This window comes from Lepisma saccharinum, chromosome 7, assembly GCF_977018435.1.
Source record: "Lepisma saccharinum chromosome 7, izLepSacc3.1, whole genome shotgun sequence".
NCBI classification, from domain to species: domain Eukaryota; kingdom Metazoa; phylum Arthropoda; class Insecta; order Zygentoma; family Lepismatidae; genus Lepisma; species Lepisma saccharinum.
In genome coordinates, this window is record NC_139235.1 from 88,170,001 (window position 1) to 88,193,335 (window position 23,335).

Sequence of the window (23,335 nt, forward strand, 5' to 3'; positions counted from 1 at the left end):
AATCCAACTAAATTTAAAATGACAGTAAAGGGCTTGCTATTGAAGTATTTGTTTTATAGCACAGAGGATTACTTAGATCATATTTTTCATTGACTCTTCTTCTCATTAATAGACATAACCTTGATTTTTCTTCTATTTTTTTATGTTATTTTATACTCCTTTATACTTTTACTCAAAATTATACATGTAATTGACCTATCCCATACCATAGTGCTGTTTGTACTTATGATCAAGTGGATGGAAATAAATCAAACTACCAAACTATCAGATAAGGCTAGGTATTGCTGCTACAACCTTCATGCAAGTCTTGATAACATTCTCGTGCATTTTTGCCACGGACTACCGGGATTTCCATCCACAATCGCTGTTATAGCTTTGTAAATATGTTTTAGGGCAGTGAACAAAATGGTGTTCATTTCAACCGTATACATGCACAACAGCTCTCGCTGCACCGACCACTTTTGGTACTCCACACATCGACATGGACCCCAACTGACAAGGCTCATCGTCTGACACTGCACGGTGTTATCGTCTCTTCCTGACAGTGTTGTCACTTTTAAATTTACAGACCACGTATAAATCCCATAAATTTTTGATGAATTTGGTTGTACGTTATTACATGGTACTATGACAATAAATTAGGTGAAGATGGTGAAGAGGTTTTGTCGGGGTATGAACCAGGTAATTTTCGGATAGGCTTCCGACCTTCCCAGAAGGAACGTACTCTCATCTTCAGGGATTGAAGTGAGAAATCGCCTGGTTGATATTCCGAGAAAACCTCTTGATCATTCGCCGCCAGAAAAGTTTCAAGAATTAGTCCATAATATACCGTATATTTCTGAATGCAAGACGAGTTGTTTTTTTTTTTTTTTTGCCGCGTGCCCAGAAGTATGGGGTCGTCTTACTTTCGTGGCATATGATGTGGAGTTTTTCTTTTCTTTGCGGAATGGATCCAGATTGCTCGGACACGCGTATCCAGTGCATCAATTGTGAACTGCTTTTAGAAGTGCTGTGTATCAAATGCATTAGATGAGAGTGAAGACGATGTACTATGGGATGAAAAGCAAGATCACAATGACAGTAGCAGTGACACTGAAGATTCTGTGGACAATTCCAGTGAGGAGGACCAAGTGGGATCTGTATCTGACTAAGGGATGTCTGTATCTGATTTTATTTTTTGTGTACCAGTACTTTTATTGTCTCCTTCAGTTACTTGTAATAAGGTAACTATTTGTAAGTTTTGAAAATAGTTTTTCTGTAATGCAAATGGAGGTCGTCTTAGATTCGGAGTCGTCTTGCATTCAGAGATATATATGGTATTAGCTATTTGTGCGTTGGCAAAGTGTGGATAAATAAATTTAGAGTCTTTGGAAGTCGCTTGTTAGTCTTTCCAAATTAGTAACCTTGACTGTAACTCTCAGTTATATTTAAATTTTAAAAAGTAACTTTCCAAAATACTTTTGAGATCTGCATGGCGTAAACACACCCTAAGCTCCATTCAAGCTTCATGACCACACATCAAGGATATAAAGAAGACGATTTGTATCATTATCCCCTGTTTCCCCGTCAAGGTTTTTCGTAAAAGAAACCGAATTGTGCAATCTTTGTGTGTGAGTCACATTCGAGACCCGACGCCGGAGGGCAAAGATCACAGAGCGGGTTTCTGAAGGGGGGGAAGTGCAGGGGGGTTAGCAGGTGGAATTTTTGAAGACCTTCCCACTGAAGTGACTTCACCGCAAACTCGACCGGCACCTGTACCTGATGTCAGGAACAAGTATAGATAGATTCCGTGTCAACGAACTCACGAAATGTCCTTGAGATGAGGACGCTGGCCAAAAACACATCTGATATCAACTGATCTCAAGTGTATACTTCCAGTATATGCATATGCGTAGATTCTTTGCTTTCCCATGCAAACTGGAAGGGTACACTTAATATTGACAGTATTTGTGCGCAGAGTTCCTAGTGAAGAAAAGCTACGTAAATGTGGACCTCTTCAGAATGGCGTATTCAAGTCATTGAGTTCGGTTTTCGTTTATTAGTCTACTATATGCACAGACAGGTTAATCTGAACTGATCCTAGAGTTTAAAGTGGTACCACTATGTGCCACAACTGGATATCGAATCCGGAAACCGTTGATTGCAAGGCGACGACGCTACTCAAGCCATTGAGGAACCATCATCTCTGCATTCAGGAGGTAAAGTTTGGTGTAAGTCAGTGACGGATTACGGTGGGTGCTATTTATGCTGCAGCATTAGGCCTATTCCTGAAATCCGCCCAGATGAAAACAGACGAGAATTTTCCGAAAGCTGAACAGTTTTTAACCTAAAAATAAATCTTAGAATGAAATTTGGAGCCCCAATTTCGGATGTCTAGACACAGCGTTACTTATTATACAGTCACTATAACGTCGTTGTGTTTATTGTTCACCGAAGATTTCAAGTTAATGCTATCAATTTTACGTTAAACAGTTTATTTAGTAATTTAGCTGCGTTTTTTTCATAATCTTGGCGATTGTTGCCACTTTATTATTGTTCGGTAAGTGCGACGGAGTCAATTTCTCACCTTGAAAGTTAGTTGTACAGAAAACAATCGACGGTATTTCATTGTTTCAGCAGCAGGCCCAATTTCGTCTTAATCCGGCCCTGGGTAAGGCCTGTTTATGCTCAGCGTATGGTTAGTTTAAACTGGGATCTGATGTAAGTGATGTACCACCATGGAGATCGAACCCGGGATCCCTTGATGACAAGGTACAATCACGACATTCGGAGAGTTCAGGGGAATACAGTAACATACAAGAACACAATTTTTTTTTAAAAAATGAATACGAGATAAGCATAAAAAGATAGCTATAATATGCCAGTGAAAGTAAAGGCCATATATGCACCCCCACTTTCTCTCTCTCTCTCTCTCTCTCTCTCTCTCTCACACACACACACACACACATACACACACGCACACGCACACACACACACACCATGCACATAGATACTTGCGTACATACTGACTCATTTTCTGTTCAACGGGTAAATTTTTTTCACTGCTCATTGGAGTGGCTCCATAACAGCGCACATAAACATTCAAACATTCACTCTTACACGCACCAAGACATCGTTCCCTCGTTGAACACGTTCGTTCAGTGGTCGACTCACGATCTCGCCACCAAAGGCTCGGGTTACGAGTCCGATCCTAGCCAACAGGGGCAGAGTAATGGATTAGAATACGTATGGTTATCTGGACTAAATTGTACGTACTTTTAACATTTCTATTTGATATATGCGTTCAGGTTGCTTGTTTTTGCAGTGACCATGCCCATTCTTTCCTCTCAATTCAGAAGACGAGGTCTCCTTACTAGAGAAATACGAATTCACAATATGTAATGCGCGCCGAAACACACATATTGACGGTCAACAAAGATCGACGGGGAAAATGTTAAAATTATATGTGTTTTCCATGTTTTGTTTTACGAAAAGGCATTCTGAATGCACTTACCTGGGAAACATATGGTCTTTTCTCATCTTTGTATCCCAAGAATCACATGAAATAACTTGGGATGTGCAACAGAGCTGTTGGGGAAAAAATCCTACATTGGGGAAGAGTCTGAAATCAAGGCCGGGTCCATCTGAATTGCAGAGGATAAATATATGTTTCCCGTCAATTGTTTCGTTCCTGCATGACGCACGTCAGAGGATAACTCCAGGGACGTTGACTTATGGATATGGTTTGGGAGGGGGACTCATTTTCTTTCTGGCGGACGTATGAGAGAACTGGGAAAACGCCGATTTATGAAGTGACTTATGTATTTTCCATTGTACCGTAGTTTAGCTGCGGAGGTATTGAAATACGATACTATAAACCAGGATGATACACACGGGACCCAAACTGTATCACTTGATAAATATGTTGCTAATGGGATGATCAAAATACATGTAGAAATGCATCAAAAGGGTGTGTTATGTACTAAAAACGCATCCCATGACAGTACAAGACACATTTAAACCAAAATTACACTTTTAATTGTAATTTTAGAGCTGTTCAGTCGGTAGGGCGTCTGACTGCCACGCGGGAGACTCGGGTTCGATTCCCTTGCTGGGTGATTTCCAGCAATGTTCCTCCACGGTGTGGCCCTGGGGTTTACACAGCCTCTAATAAATAGGTGCTTGGTTGGGAACTCTGCGAGATGAAGATGGTCGGAGCGTGGTGCTGATCACATCACCTCGACAGATAGCCGAGATTATGAATATGTAGGGAATATGCCTTCACCGAATGATGCAATGTGCACGGGTAGCTTTACCAATGTGTAATTTTACTCTAAATGTTGTAACTCGGCTGCGTATTGCACACAGCCGTCTCACCCATGATCACTTGCTGCGAGAGCTGGATCCTCCAATGCACCGTGTCTGCAATATGACGTTTTAAGTTTTTATTTGAAGATAGGATTTTGCTTTTCTCGGACAGAATTTTTCATTTTCCCAACCTTTTGACATTCATGTTGGGTAATGACGAAAGTGTTTAAACAAATATATATATTTTTTTACGAATTGCTGGTCTCTTCCATTGTCTGTGAGGAAGCTTTTAGTTTATATTTTTAAGAGTGGCCTCGAGGTTGGCATCAAAAGAGTTTTCCTGTCCCGGTGAGGCAATTTTCGAACAGAGACATCTAGTGGCCAAGTGGCGAACTACGATGAATGAAATTCGGCTGAAGCGGCCGTATCTTTCGCCGTCGATAATACATGACATTTTTAAACAATCATTTTGGGCTGTGCAAGTGACTTTTGAAAGAAAAGCCCTCCCTAGCTTAGTCATAAAAGGATTGAGCATTACGTTAGTATGCATCATAATGGCCATTTTCGTTGGTGCTACCCACAAATCGTATAACCATTCTGTGCTTATTTACGTATTCCCTTATGGGAAATTGAAAAGAAATAATGGAATTTGTGCACATTTTTCGAACTGAAATTGCATAAATGTGTCATGTACTCAAAGTTTCATAAAGTAAGTTCACATGTACTGCGTGTTTTCAGGCAAATTTTTGTCCTAAAACGTTATATTCAACAAAATGCAAAAAAGCCTATGTTAAATTTAAGCGCTTTCCACGGCGACCTTCGCCAAACTCCACCGCCCTCTTAATGTACTGTGTTTGTCTTCTGCAGGTCCTTTTACTACCTTAAACTCTTAATTTTTCTCAAGGGGCTTTTTACGCCCCTTAGATAAAGGGATATTTCCCCCGTATACATTGAAGGGTGCAAAATGGCCATATGTGCCCACGCACCCACGAATTCTAAATCAATCAATTAATCGTAAGCAGGTTACATTTCGTGGAGTGTACATTGGTTAGAATGGAAACAATATAAAACAACTATTGTAAAGGTCATTGTTGAAAGTCCGTTTACAAATTACGCTTTTTAATGTGCAAATGAAAGAGCCTTTTATCAAATTCAAGTCTACTCACGTTAAGCAAATTTGTTGTCGTTTATGTCACGAGTGTTGGGCCATTTTGTACTTTACCAACCTCTGTACCTTATTCATAGCCCATTGTCCAGTGATGTCTATCCAATTGTTTGTTTTCAGCTAAAGCTATAAATACTTGTAGAAGCACAAGCGAAACGCGAATAGAATAACAAGCTGGATTGCAAATCGAGAGAGAACAACGAACCAGACATGGGGAATGTGAGGTGAAGTATGCCTCTCTGTATAAGAATAGCCTAATGGGAATAGCTCCACTGGCATATATTTTGTTGTGGTGGAGCAGGAGTGGACATTAGCATACCATGGACCTCAGTAACCTCGTCTCCTATGAAAATTATCAATCAAGTTGAAGCTTTCTGTTGTACAGTCACTAGCACAAGTGAATTGGAATTCAGTTTAACGCATGTACAGCCACCGTCAATAAAAATGAGAAACCTAGATCCTGAAATGTTCGCTTCCCTGTAAGGTGTTACGTGTGTTGCCTAACTCTACGGCGATAAGTGGCAACTTTTACCCACGAGGATATTTTAATCTTGTTCTTTACATTATCACCTTGTACTGTTTTGTTTCAGTTTCTCTTTGGAGTACACGACAATGTTCAAAGTTCTCGAAAATTGAGTGTAGGAAGAAACAGTTCTCCTATGTAAGTTTACAGCCTTTGAAAAAGGGAGGGAAACACTCCGTTGCGTATACAACCTGTTGAGGGCCAAGTTCTGCCCAACGGGTTTTCTTTGGGTGACACGTGGTCAGCGCTTGTGTTACATCGGCGCTGTTTTTTCCTGAATATCGGGACCATCCGCTATTATTGCTTTCAAATAGCTCCCCAATTGTCCTAACGATGCTGCGCATGCGTCACTTGTGGGAAAAAGTACAGCTTGCTCTGCGACGACATTCATGAGCATTTCTACATTCTAATTTCATTTCTTCATATAGGAGAAGTTTTTATTTTACACGAGAGCGCTCAACTAAGCTTATATTACATTCTTGGATCTGAAGTGAATGAAAGTAATAATTCTTTTCCCACAATTGACGCATGCGTCACTTCAGATCCAAGAAATGTAATATAAGCTTAGTTCAGCGCTCTCGTGTAAAATAAAAACTTCTCCTATATGAAGAAATTAGAATGTAGAAATGCTCATGAATGTCGTCGCAGAGCAAGCTGTCCTTTTCCCCACAATTGACGCATGCGTTCAGGAGACGCCTCTGGCTTTCTAACAATCTTTTGTTAACAGTTCTTTATTACAAATTATCAAGCGGCTGTAGGTGGGTTTCATGTGACGTCAGGATGCACACACCCGCAATTTTTGGGGCCAATTCCATTGTCGTTTGCAAGGAAATATCCACCAACCAGCGTTCGTTACATCTGCACCAACTGCACGTTTGTTTCAAATCACGAATGTCTGTGTCTCCCGTCCGCCCGCTTGAATTCCGTATGCTTACAAGAACTGGCACAACGCAACAGTTTGTGATGTAGGTGAAACACCTGATAATTCTAGTACTGAAGTTCCAAGAATTAGAAGCATCAGATAAATATTTTGATAATTTTCATAATGAGTGCAGCTTATTTTTTGTAAACGCGAATGTTAAAAACGTGAAAGTTTGAAAACTCGAAAAGTGAGAGGGAAGAAAAGGGGTTTTGATAAAGTAAATAAACGTGAAAGATTCAAGTCTCTGGCTGCCTAAGTGGAATTGGATTCATGGAGTCCTCATCTTAAATGGACGGATTACTTTTTGTTATGTAGTCCAATTATTTCCACAGAGCCCCTTCACGATGGGAGCCTACTAACCATACCGAACGTATAGTAGAGGGTAAAGAGTTGGTGCTTAATTCTGTGGGGATAGCACTTCTGCGAGGCGGTTGAAGGCTTGGTAGAAAAGTGACTCGTTCTGAAGCTAGAGAAGAGGCTGGTGCTTTACGAAAGTGATGGAACTGTACAGTTCAGAGTACGGAAGAGGTTTGAATGCTAATTAAACGGTCAGATACCTCCACTCGTACACTCTGCCTGATTAGATTTGCCAGAAGGCCACTAGCAAGCAAGTGTCCGAGCATTTGATGAACAGTGGAACAGGTAGATGAAGGAAGTTGTAGGGCAAAACCCAACCTTATAACTAACGTCGGGAGCCGTTATTCCAGAACAGGCAACGCCTTTATCCCTGGAACCTCATTGCGACGTACTTATGCGGCGGAGAAGACCCGCTACGATGGGAGTGCCATATCGGGGCACCCAAATGCAAAACTAGGAGGATTATTTGCAGAGCAATGGCACGGAAATGACTCATCTCTTCTCCATCCGCAGATGGCCCATAAGAATCTGGGTTGCCGTACAGAATGTCGAGTTGATCTTCCTGCGAGGAGACATACAAAATGTTTGGACTTTCCTCGTTCTGCATCAGAGGTATAGCCACAACAACAATAACAACAATGGTACTTCCGGTATTCAGAGACATCAGCATTCTTGCGGGGAGGACCGGATTGAAAATGTGGATATTGCATTGCTGCGTTCTAGAGGAGGGGTGGGGATTAACTACAGGGAGTCCAAAAAGTCACGCAACCGAGATCGAAATTTTCACTGGATATTAACTTTGTCATTTTTAAAATATTAAACAAGAAAATCATGCTCTACATAAACATTCAGTATGGTGAAAAGGTTACTAAGGTTAAAAAAAATGTACGAATTGTTAACAAACATGGATAAAACCCAGTGTAAGTTTCATTGTCTCTATAGCTTTTTGAACTAAAATTACGTACGTTCAAAATCTCGGTTACGTGACTTTTCGGACACCCCGTATAAAATATATCTTAAGGGGGAGAGGGACAATTTCCCCTAGGTCTATCTCGCTGTGGCAGCTGCCGATCACTGTTGCCAACTTCACTCTTTTGGAGCCAGATCTGGCTCTTTCGTGCACTCGTTTGGCTGTGAACTGTGGCACCCGCCCCCTGCCCCACCATGATGCCACCACTGGCTCCGGCCCGTAAAGACCAACTTTTGCCATGAGTGTACATTTTGCACGTGACATGATATTGTTATATTGGCTGCGCCACCCACCCCCTCTTACGTCACCCAGCGCCGTGGCTGAGGTGAAGATGACAATATTGTTATCCGGGATTTTCGATTTCATATGAGCATCAGTGGATTATTGAGATGGGCGATGCCGCCAAATTTGGCGGTGAAAATTGAGAATAAATTGCCATCACTTTAAAGCTAACGGTAATAGCAGCGCCCCCACCCCTCTGACACCTAAAATTACCCTAGGAGGCACTTTATGCAGCCTTCATTAACATAGCTCCTTGAAACTCATATTTAGCTCTTTTATGCACATCAGGTTTGACAACACTACCAGGATGGCCGTAGGAGGCAAGGGGAAATGCATTAGGATTATGGGATCATTATTTTATTCGTTCTCTCGGGAATATCAAACATCCAATGACGCAGAAAAGTACATGGACGGAAAAGGGACACGTTGAACTATGTCATAGTAGTAGGAAAAGTGGAAACTCGCATTTGTTTAGCCGTAACTTGAAGTTGAAGTTGATTTCCCATAAGGAATACATGTAAAGTGTTCCCCTGTGCATAGCACCACGCCATGAAGGCGTATAGGGGGTGTGGGGGTAACGCCCCACACTTTCTTGATCCGGTCGTGAGCGGGGGTGATGTGATCAGCATTAAGCCCCTGACCGCCTTTACCCCCCTGGGTTTCCCCAGGTACCCATGTTATTCGACGCTGGGTAGGCGCCGGGGCCGCTTCCACCGTTAGAAAAGTTCCCGGATTTGAACCGGCATGGGATTCTGTAAATACTTATTAATCATATTATTCAAACATCGTGTCTAGCTTAATAATCGACTTGAAAAACAGTTTCCACTTGCAACATGGAGAGAACTTCATACTCTCTTGCATACTAAACCCTTTTTTAAACAGCAGTGCCCAATTTGACGATATTGAAATAAATATACAACTGGTGCGTAATTGTCCCTCTTCGCCAAATGGCAATCTGGGGTCATTTTAATCAGACTTTGCATTTATCACCTTGTTTTTACCGCGTTCGTTACAACGAAGATGGATTGGATTGGATTGATTTGGTGTTTTAACTCCACTTTATGCACATTAAGGCTAATCGGGACTGGACCTACAGTTTAAAGTGGGATCCGAGCCACTATGTGCCTCCACCGGGAATCGAACCCGGGACCCCTTGATTACAAGGCGACGACGCTACCACTGCGCCATCGGGGAGGCCCTTCTTAAGATCGAGAAAGACGTCATCTCCATATTCCCGCCTAGACATGTCTTCGATTTAAAACCATAGAAAGTTAATGCGTCGTCTGGCAGACTGCGCATGTGTACGCATCTTGTTTCACCCCCTTTCATTAAAATCTTTCGCTCCTCGTCCCGTCTACCTTCATTTGGATCGGAGAGACTAACAGGTAAATATCGGTGTCATTTTACAAGTGTTCCTTCAGTGTGTTTTAATGGTTTTTAATTTGCGAACGAAACGTTAGTGTCTACGTACACCAAAACTTCCACAACAACTTCGTAAGATGTTGCTATCATCCTGAATGTGGAAATGCAAAACCCAATGCACATACTCAACAACAACCAGAAAGGAAGATTTGTGCATTCTGACCCTCAAGCAAGAGCAGAATGACCAGATTCTTCTGCTGTCATTGCTCCAAAGCTATGTGTGGTGAACACCAGTCAAAGTGTTGTTTTGGGTGCATACAAGACTTATAAAAATGTAATTTTTCATTCCTGCCATGCTATTCATGTATTTTGGAAGTCAAAACTAACTTTTGTAGTAAATGAAACAGTTTTTGCAAAATTTGGGCTGCGTTTTAATTCTGAAGAAATCAGTAGTTCAGCAGGCGAATGGTTAGCTTTAACGTTTGGCACAGGAGACAGGACACGTTAGGGTTAAAGCACAGCCATTTTGCATACAAAGAATTTGGTCAGCTTTCGAAGGACCACAACTCTCATTTCCGACCCTTGTGGTCTAAAATAAGCAGTCTTCAGCGAAAGTAACAGTTGGCCTTGGGAGTAAACGCTGACCCCTAGCACCTGCAAAACGACTTCAATGTAAATCTAATTCGGCTTCTTGAACAAGGCAGATTCCATTGACGAAGGTTTTTATAGGTACTATCTAACGACAAGGACATCTACAAAACGACATTTATGGAAGAACCGGTTCTCCCATAAGGCTGCTGGAAGAAAACCGTCGACTTAATTGGATATTGCCGCTTAAGAACCACTTTCTGTGGATCTTTGCACTAAACTAACACTGACTTGGCTTTGATATGGAATGACACATTGAGATAGAAGAGAAATGTCATAATTTACTCATCCCCAGGAACTGCTTGCATCTGTTGTTGGACGTCAACAGCCACAGCTCTGCAGTAGTATAATAAAATGCTACTTTTCTCGTAAAATCATCCTTAGAGAGTCATGCAAACAAGCTGCTATTAGTGGGAAACGCTTTTAGACCAACTACGGAATGGCCAGTCCTGGGTAGCGGACAGCTTTATGTTGGACTCTTTACATTCTACGGGGTTTTCAAGAACATAAAAGTGTCCTGTAATAGTTTTATGTTCTTTTGGGGATGGGAGGATGAACTAATTTGCAGAGTTCAAGAGCACTACAGGATGATCATATAGTCTACTGACGCTTTGCTGTGGGCATTTCATGTCAAAGTGTGAACCTAATTTTGGTCGATCAGCATTTCAAGCAGGAGAAGAGCATACATTTTTTTGTAGTAATTCTGGATGGAAAGCGCTTTTTTATCTCCAGCGGTCTCCTAACACTTAAAATTGTTTTAAGGAGCTCAGTTTGTGGCCTTTGGGACTCTAAATTTATCTCTAAGTTATTGAACAATCAGACCATTACACTTCATTCGATTGAACCAGTGCTCGAAGTGGAAATTCCAAGCTGGGGGCGGGGGAGGGGGTACTTGTCCGAGTTTGGGAATGGGTAGGGGGGGGCGCTTATGTGGATCAGCATGGGGCGGGATGCCTATGCAAATTGCTCTATCCGGTGGATGCTTTTTGAAAAGGTAGTGATTGCTGATGCAACTGTTTGAGACATTGCCATTGGCTGGTAGCTTTGTGGGGTAGTAATAATCTGTGGTGGCTAGGTTAGGTTTATTCGGTTTGGTTCTCTTAGAAGAGGAAGACGACAAAAATAGTTATAACAGCAACTGGGAGGATAGCATCCCCGCGTATCTTCCCCAGTTTGGAGCACTGGATTGAACTTTGTTTCTCCGTAAGAATTGAATGAAAATATCTGTAACGTTACAACTTGCATGGAAACTTCTTTTTGCACCAAATCGATAATTTTCATTCCTATTTTCGTCGATTTGAGCATTTGGAATAGAAATTCTGTACACTGACTGTGTCACTATTTTATTTTATGCGTTTCTGCATGTCCTGGCCGAGAAAAGTATGTATTCAAAGCATCTAAATTGTCGAGGTCTTGTAGTGACGGTGAAGGTGTTCAAAAAACTTGTTTTTCCAGATAAGATTATTGTAATTTTCTGTATTCCGAAGTATTTGGTGAACCGAGCCAATGTGTACGGCAGTGCTTGAACTAGAAGTGGAGGCGATGAGGGGCACGGTATCCCCTAGCTAGTAAAAATTACGCAAAGCATTCCTCCAGTTACCCCATTGTCCCCTAGGAGCATTCCCCCCCGAGCTAGACCAAGGCTCAAGCAAACATCCCCACGACTAACAATTTACACCTCGAGCGCTGGTATTCTGAACTGGCGGCAATAAAGAAATTGATGATGACAATAAGCTTTGTGATGGCAAAGAAGAAATAAGCATAAAATAGGATTAATGCACTGGTTATATTAAGGAGGCATCGGCGTTTTAACGTGGTTGAACGTCTGGAATTTTTGTTGTTGTTCCACTCTTCTCAGCAGCAAGAGGATATATGTTATTTTCTATCTAGAACTGAGATGAAGAGCGTATCCAGCCTTTTGTCTGTTGAAAACTTAATTTGCTAATTAAAATAGCGTTGGCGTCCATTGGTCTACCGTTAAAAACTCACAGGTACGGTTGTCTTATTGTTAATCACAATACAACAATAAGTATTACGCAATGAAGAGAACAATACTTGTTTCCCATGTGAACAATTAATTTTGTATACATGTAAAATATAGATAGCTATCTCTAAGCAGGAGACAATGCTGAGTGATATTACTCGTTTGGTTGGAGTGGGGGGGGGGACTTTCCAGTACTTTGTCTTCTATTTTCCCACGCAACCAACTGGCTATTTTTAGAACGGGAGACATAATTTTTCAATATCACGCTAGTGTCTATTCTCTGTCACTTCTCATGATAATGTTTTCAATTCTAGGAAAGGCGACGAAGTTTTTAGAGAACTGAGTGCAAGGATTCTGTGGTCTGGTCAGCATATCGCACTGACAAACCACGGTTCCTACGTTCGTATCCCGGATGTTCCTTTGCTCCCCGTCATCCATATCATTATTAGTTCTCATTGTATACACAACTTTTGTGTCTATGCCGATAAAAAGTTTGATATAAATCCACCTTATACTCAGGTACGCTATTCGAGATTGGACCTACAGTTTAAAGTTAAATCCGAACCACTGCGACATGTGTCTCAACCTAGGATCTCTTATTTAAAAGCGACAGCGTTAACGAAAGGTAGAGTGTGTTAACATCTCCAAGGAGGTTGTAAAGTAATAGTAACTCGACGTAGGGTGTAAACGCAATCATTTCCTTCGGGATTTAGAATTAGGATATCACCCCTAAACGAATTTACCTTTATGGGCGACATCTTTTAAAAATAAGTTCACCCGCGCCCCCACGAGAGAATGTCGTTAATCGACCATTGAAGCTCACTCGTGCTATATTATATACACACACACACATGTACATATTAACCGGTGAGACCAAGAAGGGAAAGATTCCACTTTTTGAACAAAATGGGCTGAATACTTTGAATACATATCAGAGCAAAAATAAAAGTTTTAAAAACAAATCACTTATGGAATATTGTTACTATGCTTATGATGAATAAGTTTGTAATTGTAAGCTTCTTCAGTTTTGGTTGCTATAAGGTTTTTGTTTTGATTTCCCGAAAGTAAGGTCGAATGGAATCTTTCCCTTCTTGGTCTCACCGATTCATATATAAAAGCTAGAATGTGTTACTCCCTTTCCTTTACGCTAAAATGTGATCGTAAATGCTTAAAAGCCGAACCCACCAGGCCAACAAAAGTACGCGTTTCTTACATTGTGCCTTTTTTATGGGAGAAACTAGGAATTCTGGCACAGCAGCATTCTTCTCTAATCTCTCAGTGTCGTATCTATTCAGTTCCCAACATTATTATGGCAATATTTTTAGTTGGCCTTCTTGTGGGTGAAGGCGGAAGCCATGTTTGACATCAAAGCATTTTCTTTTCTCATAGTAAAAACATAGTGCTACAAATGGACAGGGAGTGTCAGGGTTAATATGCGTACACTCTTGGAAAGTTTTAAAATGCGAATTTTCATTTCTAGAAGATTAGAAATTTTGTAATAGAACACGTTCTCAATTTTAAATTATATACTTTTAAAGAAATACATTAAACTCAGTTGAAATGCAGATTATGCGATCATTTGTTTTTATTTGGTTCATTTCGCGCCACTTTTGATATCGCGGTAATGAGAATGAATGGTGATAGGTGAGACGGATCAAAGGACACTCACACGGACAAGAGACAGAAGAAGACAGACACTACAGAAGATTGTACTGGTTGTGATTCAGGCGGCGCAACCTCGTGTGTCTACAAGAACGTAGTTTTCAAGAAGTTATACACGAAAGAGAACTTGACATTTGAATAGCTTTCGAAAGGGTCAACATAAACTTCACAGATGTAACTCACACTCCATGGTGTAAAAATGTCCATGGACATAACTGCTTAACGCAATCAAAAATATATGAATTTGAAATCGAAGTAGTTTCGTCAAAAAACTTACAGGTTAACAACAGGTAAACTGACATTTTCACGAACTTTAACGTTTCACTTATTATTATTGTTATCTTTTTTTGTGCGTGTGCATATCGAAATGAAATTAATTAATGGTAAAGTCATCGCCTTGTAATGAATGGGTCCCGGGTTCGACACTCGGTTTAGGCACATTCTTCAGTAGTTCGGATCTCACTTTAAACTGTAGGCCCAGTCCCGATTATCCTATCTGTGCACAAAGTGGACTTAAATCAGTATTTCAAACAATATCGAAATGAAATACAGTAAAACCTCGTTAATCCGGACTTAGCTTAATCCGGACAACAAAAAGGCCAAAAAAAAAGCAGAATGCAAGGTTTTAAATTTGGCTAGAACTAATCAAGAGAACTTCCCAAGGAGAAAAGGCAGTCAACCACTCATGAAATTTTTTTTCCCGCAGACTTTGTACTGTACTGTATAGTGTATTTTGGCCCATGCCCTTTAAATACACCATAATAAACGTGTCTTGTCGCTATAAACGGAGTTTTAATGCATTTTCTACTGTTCTTTTAGGTTATTTCAGTTAATCCGGACTTTCGTTAAACCGGTCAACTTATCCCCCATTAGTCCGGATTAACGAGGTTTTACTGTATATCATAATTGGAAACTACATGCACAACCCAAAATCTGTCAATTGACACAAATGTGGCTAATTTTTCTTGACTACACTTACACATGAATAAACTGCTAATGATGTACTTTCGATGCATCAAAATACAGAGTGAAATGCATCAAATAGTACTTTTATCAGCTCATGTTACGTGTGATGCACTGAAATTCATGAATTGAGAAGATCTTTTCGAAGAGACCAAAATATATCTTGAAATGCATATTTATTATATTATGTCATTAACTTTTACACACCTCGTTCAAGAAAAAGCCTTAGAATGTTGAAAAATGTGAAACCATTTGTTCTTTGGATTAAACGGTAGAATATGAGAACAAATAAGTCCTGTACTGCACACTCAGTTTTCTCGATGCAATGCATTTTCTGCTTCATTATTATCTTCGAATACTAAGCCCTCCTCCGTGGCCGAGTGGTTAGTACAGCACGCTACTACGCCAGGGGTCTCGAGTTCGAATCCTGCTCTGTGTTTTATTTGTGAGTGTCCCTTCATCGATGTCACCATTCATCCATATCTTTGCTTTACCCAAAAGTGGCATAAAAAGCGAAGTAAAATAAAGCAAATCAATCAATCAATCTTCGAATAATAACTAACTGAACTTCATTTCTGATTTTAACAATAAAAGTGATAAGCTTTCTAATTTTTCGTGACTTGGCGCAGACCATCTGGTCCATACCTGGGCAATACCAATGAAATCTTGGTCACCCAGAGAAATTCCTTGGATAATGCATAGAATCTAATTGAAGAAATGACCGCGTTGCATAGTGGAGGAATTGTTGACTTGGTTGAATTTGACTGAAACCACAAAATAACACTAATAGCAGCCAAAAACACCAAATAACGCTCGGGGGCAATGGAACCTGAAGTGAATTGAGGCTACAAAGATACACGTGTAGTCCGCACCACGTGTTGATGTTTTGGGTGGATCCCCCTCCTCCCAACTTCCATCACTCTCAAGGTTGCAAAGGGCCTGGAGAATCGCATGCCGCGGACATACCAGGATACTCTCAATAAGAGGCTTCTTTGTCTGGAAGGCTTTTTCACGGTACGCCCTCCCCGCGTGATGCTGCACATTGCGGTTGTAAGGATGTGAACCTGGTTTGGGCGCTATTTGCGGGAACCATGGCGTTGGGGTCATAAAGCGGAGTAAGAGTGCCTGGATAATCTTTTTACGCAGCCGCTGTTGGAGGACCTGCCCATATGCTGAAATGACAGCACATTCATGCAACCCAAATGTTGCTATGGAAGTTCCTCATAACTTTGGAACCTTGGGCACCTGAGTTGTCGAAGAAATTCAGGAGAAAATCAGTCATCTTGGTTTCGAAATGAAATACAATAGAACTGTGACTCTATAACACCCAAACTTCATTGACTGCTTGTTATATTGACAGCTGTCTTCTTCGAAGAATTAGCTCATAGGCTGTTTGTCCTGTTATCAGAACAAATATAAGTTATTCGATATCTGGTTGTCTAAACTGCCCAGACGCTTATGAGTAAATACCATAACACATCAAGATATGAAGACCAGAATCGAATCACAAGCACAAATAACGACAAGAAATACGAGAAGAGGACATGACGTAATCCCCAGGGCATATACCAACATTAGGCTTTTGGTTTCGTTTGAGTTGGTGTTTTAAGTCCACTTTAAGCACAGTAAGGTCAATCGGGACTGGACCTATAGTTTAAAGTGGGATCCGAACCACCGTGTGGGTTCATCGGGTATCGAACCCGGGACCCCTTGATTGCAAGGCGACGACGCTACCACTGCGCCATCAATATAAATGTGCTCAATGTAGCAAAGGTCACGTCTCCTACAGCGTCAGTACGATTCAATCCCTTAGAAGCACACTGGATGCAAAGGAACAGTGAATGAAAATAGCAAGGGACACTTAACTCACCATTATATTATGTTAATTCTTACTTTGAAGTAAAGAAAGAGAACCAGGAAAAAACTAGCCCATTAAAGTATTGCGAATATCTAGGACAACAACGAAAGCAAACCACAAGAAAATTCTTGAAAATGCTCTAGAGTGAAATCCAAGTAGATGAAATTTTCCAGATTTAATAATACCTTGTTAGTGTTTCAAAACGTGAGAAAATTCGAAAACTGCTTCGCTATCGTCGGTCAAAGGTCCAGCCAAACCTTAAGTCCACTTACACACAGATGTGCTGATCGGAACTGGACCTACAGTTTAAGGTACGATTCGAAGTACTGCATGCATCCGATTGGTACCAAACCCAGGAACCCTAGAATGCAAGACGCCGTCGGGGAGGCATGATGATAAAAAATGTACTAAGTAAATGTGGCAATTACAAAATGAATATCAATATGCTTTATGATATTACATTATCACCGATTCCCTTCCATTATTAGTGTTGGGACACCAGTGATTTTTAAGTTATAAAGGTACACGAGAACTAATTTCTCAATTCTCTGTATCTTATTGTTCACTTACACTTAAACGGTATAGTTACACATATGGTATTAGTGTGGTGCAAAGGTTAACAAAAGGAGAAGAAATGGGGTAAAGATGAATAAACACTACCTTGCAGGTCCGTAGTGAAAATGCAAGATGACTTCGAAGAGATCATGGTCCAAGTCGCACGACATTCGGTCACCACTGTAGGTATTGGCTCTCCTGGCAGTATAGGGAGTCTTCTTATGCGCCCTGCTTAAGTAACACATGTTTCGCGTTACACTGCCTGTGCTGCAATTGGGATCCTTCAGACGACTAAACTTACGCAGACAGAAATAAACGCTTTAGCCCCGTCCTTGTCCACTTTAAGCACCTTGCTGCACATTTTTTACACTTGAAACCAGTGTAAACAGGCAGGTACGCTGCAATTTGTATTCCACTCCCTTAAGTACGCAAGTTACCTACTCAATTACTTTTAATCCATACTGATCCGTAAATCTCTACTGAAATTAATTTTGAATCCATACTGATCCGTAAATCTATACTGAAATTAATTTTGAATCCATACTGATCCACAAATTTCTGCTTAAATTAGTTTTGAATTCATACTGATCCATAAATTTCTAGTGATATTAATTTGGAATCCGTACTGATCCACAAATCTCTCTGCTGAAATTAATTTTGAATCCATACTGATCTGCAAATCTCTCTCTGAAATTAATTTTGAATCTATACTGATCTGTAAATCTCCACTGAAATTAATTTTGAATCCATACTGATCCATTAATCTACTGAAATAAAAAAACAACTCAATATGCTGACCAAGGCAGAAATTTATTTTATTATAGTTTATTTAGTTTAAGTTTTATAATAAAATAAATTTCTGCATTGGTCAGCACATTGAGTTTTTCATATCATGGAAACAAGGCTTAATGGTGTTACTACTGAAATTAGATTTTGAGGTCAATGTAACGCTTGAGAGCGCAATTGAAATTCTATGAGATGTGATTGTTAGTTTGACTTGTTGCTTTAAGTCCACTTTATGCACAGATAGGCTAATCGGGACAGGGCCTACAGTTTAAAGTGGGATCCGACCAGTGTACAATGTGCCTCCACCGTGTATCGATATAAGATGTGATTGATGACTGAATTTTCGTATATAGAGATTCAGGTTAGGGTGGGTATATGGATTATATACTTAGGCACATTCTAAACGAACGAATATTTTCAGTGTTCTATTTCATTTAGCTATACTAATCGTGATTATATGGATATTACGAAAGATAATATCATGATCTATTTAAGGTAAGATTAAGGGGATTACGAGTATTTTTTGTGACCAATCACTTCACTGACATCCTATGTACCTGTCGCAGTTCTTGGCTTAGCGTAAAGTAGCGGGATAAGCAATCTCACAAATCCTAACATGCTGAATCTCCATACATGAACATGTCAGACATTTTTTTGCATCGTAATGCAGGCGTTGTCGCAACAATGCGCCAGGTCATTGTTGCACTGGGTGCCTGTCACTACTGACCCAGGCTCGATACGTCACCAAGGATTTCTTTCGCTTGAAATGTTGCCAAGCAGTACAAAAAGGGGGTAACGGTGCATCGGATGGAAAAGTGCCAGACGCGATGGTCTGTGTGTATTTCTTTTTCACCCAGCCAGGAAATCCTAGATTCTTCCCTACCTCGTTAGAGCACGTAGGGGACGATTTAATTTTCGAACGGAGACAGGTTCCGTTCCTTAAACTAGCACTATTGCCAAAACAAAGCAAGGCAAATGTATTTCCAAATATTTAAGCACGTATCCAGAAATAATTTCGTAGACACTCGGTTTCCTAAGGATTACAGACGCGTCTATCACATGTTTTAACATGATAACTAGGACTAGGATTTTTATGACCTAAAATCACCAAAATATGCAAAATAAAATATGCTCTTATGACCTAAAATTTTACAAAATATGCACTATAATTTGAAAAATATGCCCTTATAACTGGACTGTTTCAAACATCAATATCTAAATGCTGAGATATTTTCACATATGTACTATTTTTAGTGCATTGAGTTGCAATGCACAATGAATACTTTCTATACATTTTCAAATAAAAAAAAAAGATTTTGCTACAGTACAAAGAAAAAAAACCTCTCGAGTAAACATGGGAGTAAGAACGAATCCACTTCGAAAATGGCTGTATATTTCTTGAAAATGCAAAAATATGCTGAATGTGACCGAAAATCCATCAAAATATGCTCTATCACGTAGAAATGACCAAATATGACAAAATATGCTCTCAAGAAGCTCCTTAATTTTATTACTTTCTTCATAATATGAATTTATATATGTTTGGGGAAGATATCACCCTTACCAAAAAAAAAAAAAGTATGCTAAGTCATAAAATTCCTAGCCCTAATGATAACAATAATAATTTATTATCATTTCTTATTAATATTATTATAATTGAGTATGAAGACTAGATAATAAATTTATTATTTTGATATCTCGCTGATTTCTGTTTTATACCATAAATTTACAAGGCAAGAGGTAAAGTTATCTGCCTGCAACATGCCGTGAAGGCATATGTGGGATGTGAAGGTAAGGCCCTACACATTCTTCCATTTGTAGAGATGATGTGATCAGCACTACGCTCCGGCTGCCCTTACCGCCCTCCCCAAGGTACCCTTTAACTACATGGTGAATCTCAGGGGCGTGTATATGTATGTGTGTGTGTGTGTGAGAGAGAGAGAGAGAGAGAGCGAGAGGTGAGTGTACCTTAATAAATTTCATCATATCATCACTCATCATCATCGTCGCAATTATCCAAAAGTAACAGAAAAGCGAGGTGAAATAACCTAATTGAATCAATCAATACATGAGTTTTGAGATTTAAGTCCTCAGGCTAATCGGGACTGGGCCTGCATTTAAAATGGGGCACGAACTACTGCACCAGGTACCAAACCCGAATCCCTCGATTAGATCGCGACGACGACGTTACCACTACGCCATCGGGGAGACGATATATATATATATATATATATATATATATATATATATATACAGGGTGTCTCATAAGTAATAGCGCAAACTGGCACAGGTGAAAGTACACGATAATAGAAGCAAAAAAGTCTCAGTAAACATGGGTCTACAAACGAGCCGTTTTCGAGATAATCGCAAATGTGTGATTAGAATCCGCCACTGACTTTATTGTTTGTAAACGTCCTCCTAGTTGGTCAAATGCTAATAATGTGTGCGAATGTGTGAATACAAGCCGTCATTGATTGCATTTTGTAAACACCGAGTGCCTTACTCCTTGTTAAAGTAGAATGATTTTTCATACTGTATTATTGGTATTTTACCAACTAGGACGACGTCTACAAACACTGAAGTCAGTGACAGCTTCTAACCACACATTCGCACACATTATTAGCATTTTACCAACTAGAACGACGTTTATAAACAATGAAGTCAGTGGCGGCTTGTAATCACACATTCGCTATTATCTCGAAAACGGCTCGTTTGCAGACCCATGTTTACTGAAATTTTTTGCTTCTATTATCGTGTAGTTTCACCTGTGTCAGTTTGCGCTTTTACTTTTGAGACACTCTGTACACACACACACGTGTATGTATATTGAATGGGATTCTTGAAGTAACCCTGTTGTAGATAAAGTTGGATAAAGCGTGGTGCTGATTGCGTCACTTCCAGTATAGACGAGAATGTTCTAGTTTTTTACCTCCGTACACTCCTGTTCACATAAAGTGGCACATTTTGTAAGTCTGTATCGGTGAAGTATGCGCCACTTTATCTGAACAGGAGTGTACATAAGGGGTACATTTTGAAATGCACAGGGTATGGCTTTATTAATTTCTTTGCATTAACACAGTAGATCCATTCCTCTTTCATATCAGCAGAGCAAGTACAACATAAAAACACTATTATATAATGAAGAGGAAGAACAAAGTACATAAATCAAAAGACATGAAAGTTTCGAGGCATATCCTTCGAGCCAGACCTCACTAGTTACCATTAACCTAACGGTAGGCACATCGGGAGTTACACAACGGCGGTAAACAATAAATAAACCGGAGTAAAGATAAACAGTTTCTCAAGCCATGAGCGTAACAAAGGTCAAGGTCCCAAATTACGTTGCGTTGCAGCAGACGTTACCACAAGCATTTACGTAACTGTCTCCCTCATACGTATGGGACTTTCACCGCTGATTCTCACGTGAACCTATCAAGGTTATCTTCCATGCTTCCGTTCCGAAAGAAACAAAACTTTCTCCCACGTGCGTTTTGAAGGAGAAAGAAGTCTCCTAAGAGTCTACCCTTTGAGTGTAGTGATATCATTGGGGCAACCACAACGATTGAAAATACTGAAGTTACTGGCCAACTCAGATGCATTTCTTATGCTGAAATTAGCCTTCTTGATGGCTTCTTGCCTTCCGTCAATAAATTCTACCTGATCTATTTTTGCCTTCCGTCAATAAGTTCTACCTCATCTATTTTTGCCTTCCGTCAATAAATTCTACCTGATCTATTTCTGTCTTCCATCAATATGTTCTACCTGATCTAGTTTTACTTTCCGTCAATAAATTCTACCTGATCTATTTTTGCCTTCCATCAATAAGTTCTACCTCATCTATTTTTGCCTTCCGTCAATAAATTCTACCTGATCTATTTCTGTCTTCCATCAATATGTTCTACCTGATCTAGTTTTACCTTCCGTCAATAAATTCTACCTGATCTATTTTTGCCTTCCCTCAATAAATTCTACCTGATCTATTTTTGCCTTCCATCAATATGTTCTACCTCATCTTATTTTACCTTCCGTCAATAAATTCTACCTGATCTATTTTTTGCCTTCCGTCAATAAATTCTACCTGATCTATTTCTGTCTTCCATCAATATGTTCTACCTGATCTAGTTTTACCTTCCATCAATAAATTCTACCTCGTCTATTTTTGCTTTCCGTCAATAAATTCTACGTGATCTATTTTTGCCTTCCGTCAATAAATTCTAGTTGATCTATTTTTGCCTTCCATAAATAAATTCTCATCTGATCTATTTTTGCCTTCCGTCAATAAATTAAACCTGATTGATATTTTCCTTTCCACAAATAAATTATTCCTGGTCTATTTTTCGCCAACGATACTAGCTATCGTTCAACTGCTTAGAAAGCATCAACTTAGTTTACTACTGCAAACAACAGCAGCTTCTGGCAAAGATATTGCTACGCCTAAAGCACTCCGTGTGTCTGCATTAAGCCCACGATTCTATTGTTCTCAGCCGAGACTCAGAAGTCAAGGTTGGGGCAGAGTGTGAGAGAGTCTAATGCTGCCAGACTCTCTTTCGGCTCTTAATTAAAGCAGTCGACAATCTTCTTCGGGTTTAATTTGAATAGGCGGAAACAATTAGTCTCAAATCTTCTTTCCAATCCCCAGCGGAAGGTGCAGTGTGAGCAACCTCAGTGAATTCCCTCCACATTTCTTTCGCGCTGCAAACAAAAACACAAACAATGGAACAGCTTGAAGCAGAAACTTGCTCTCCGATCTTGTTTCAGCCCTGATGTTGTGGATAAAGTTTTTCGCATAATTGCTTGCGGAATAGGAACTATGCTTATTTAGCTGCTGCATACCAAAGCTCACTTGTGCACCATTAAAGCTAGAGAGGTCAATGACTGCTCCTTTATGAGGTTCAACCAACACAGAGCTTTGCAGAGTAGTAAATCTGCCACTCTTCAGTGTCTAATTCAAATTTACTAACTACTGTGGCGTTCCTAAGCAACACAAGTTTTCAGTCTGTCTCTATCTTAG

The 23,335-nt window shown here is 40.0% G+C and overlaps 1 protein-coding gene across 2 annotated transcripts in view; it reads right to left on the minus strand.

Annotated features, from left to right (window-relative positions):
* Window positions 1–23,335, minus strand: part of Mur89F (Mucin related 89F) — a 122,125-nt gene that overhangs the window by 75,010 nt on the left and 23,780 nt on the right. The window contains exon 1 of one of the 2 annotated variants that reach the window (XM_083125576.1): window positions 17,644–17,781. The exons of the other annotated variant lie outside the window; for it this stretch is intronic. The gene's annotated coding sequence lies outside the window, so the exon portion shown is untranslated. Of the gene's footprint in view, window positions 1–17,643; window positions 17,782–23,335 lie in introns of those variants that run through there. 2 annotated transcript variants of the gene reach the window in all.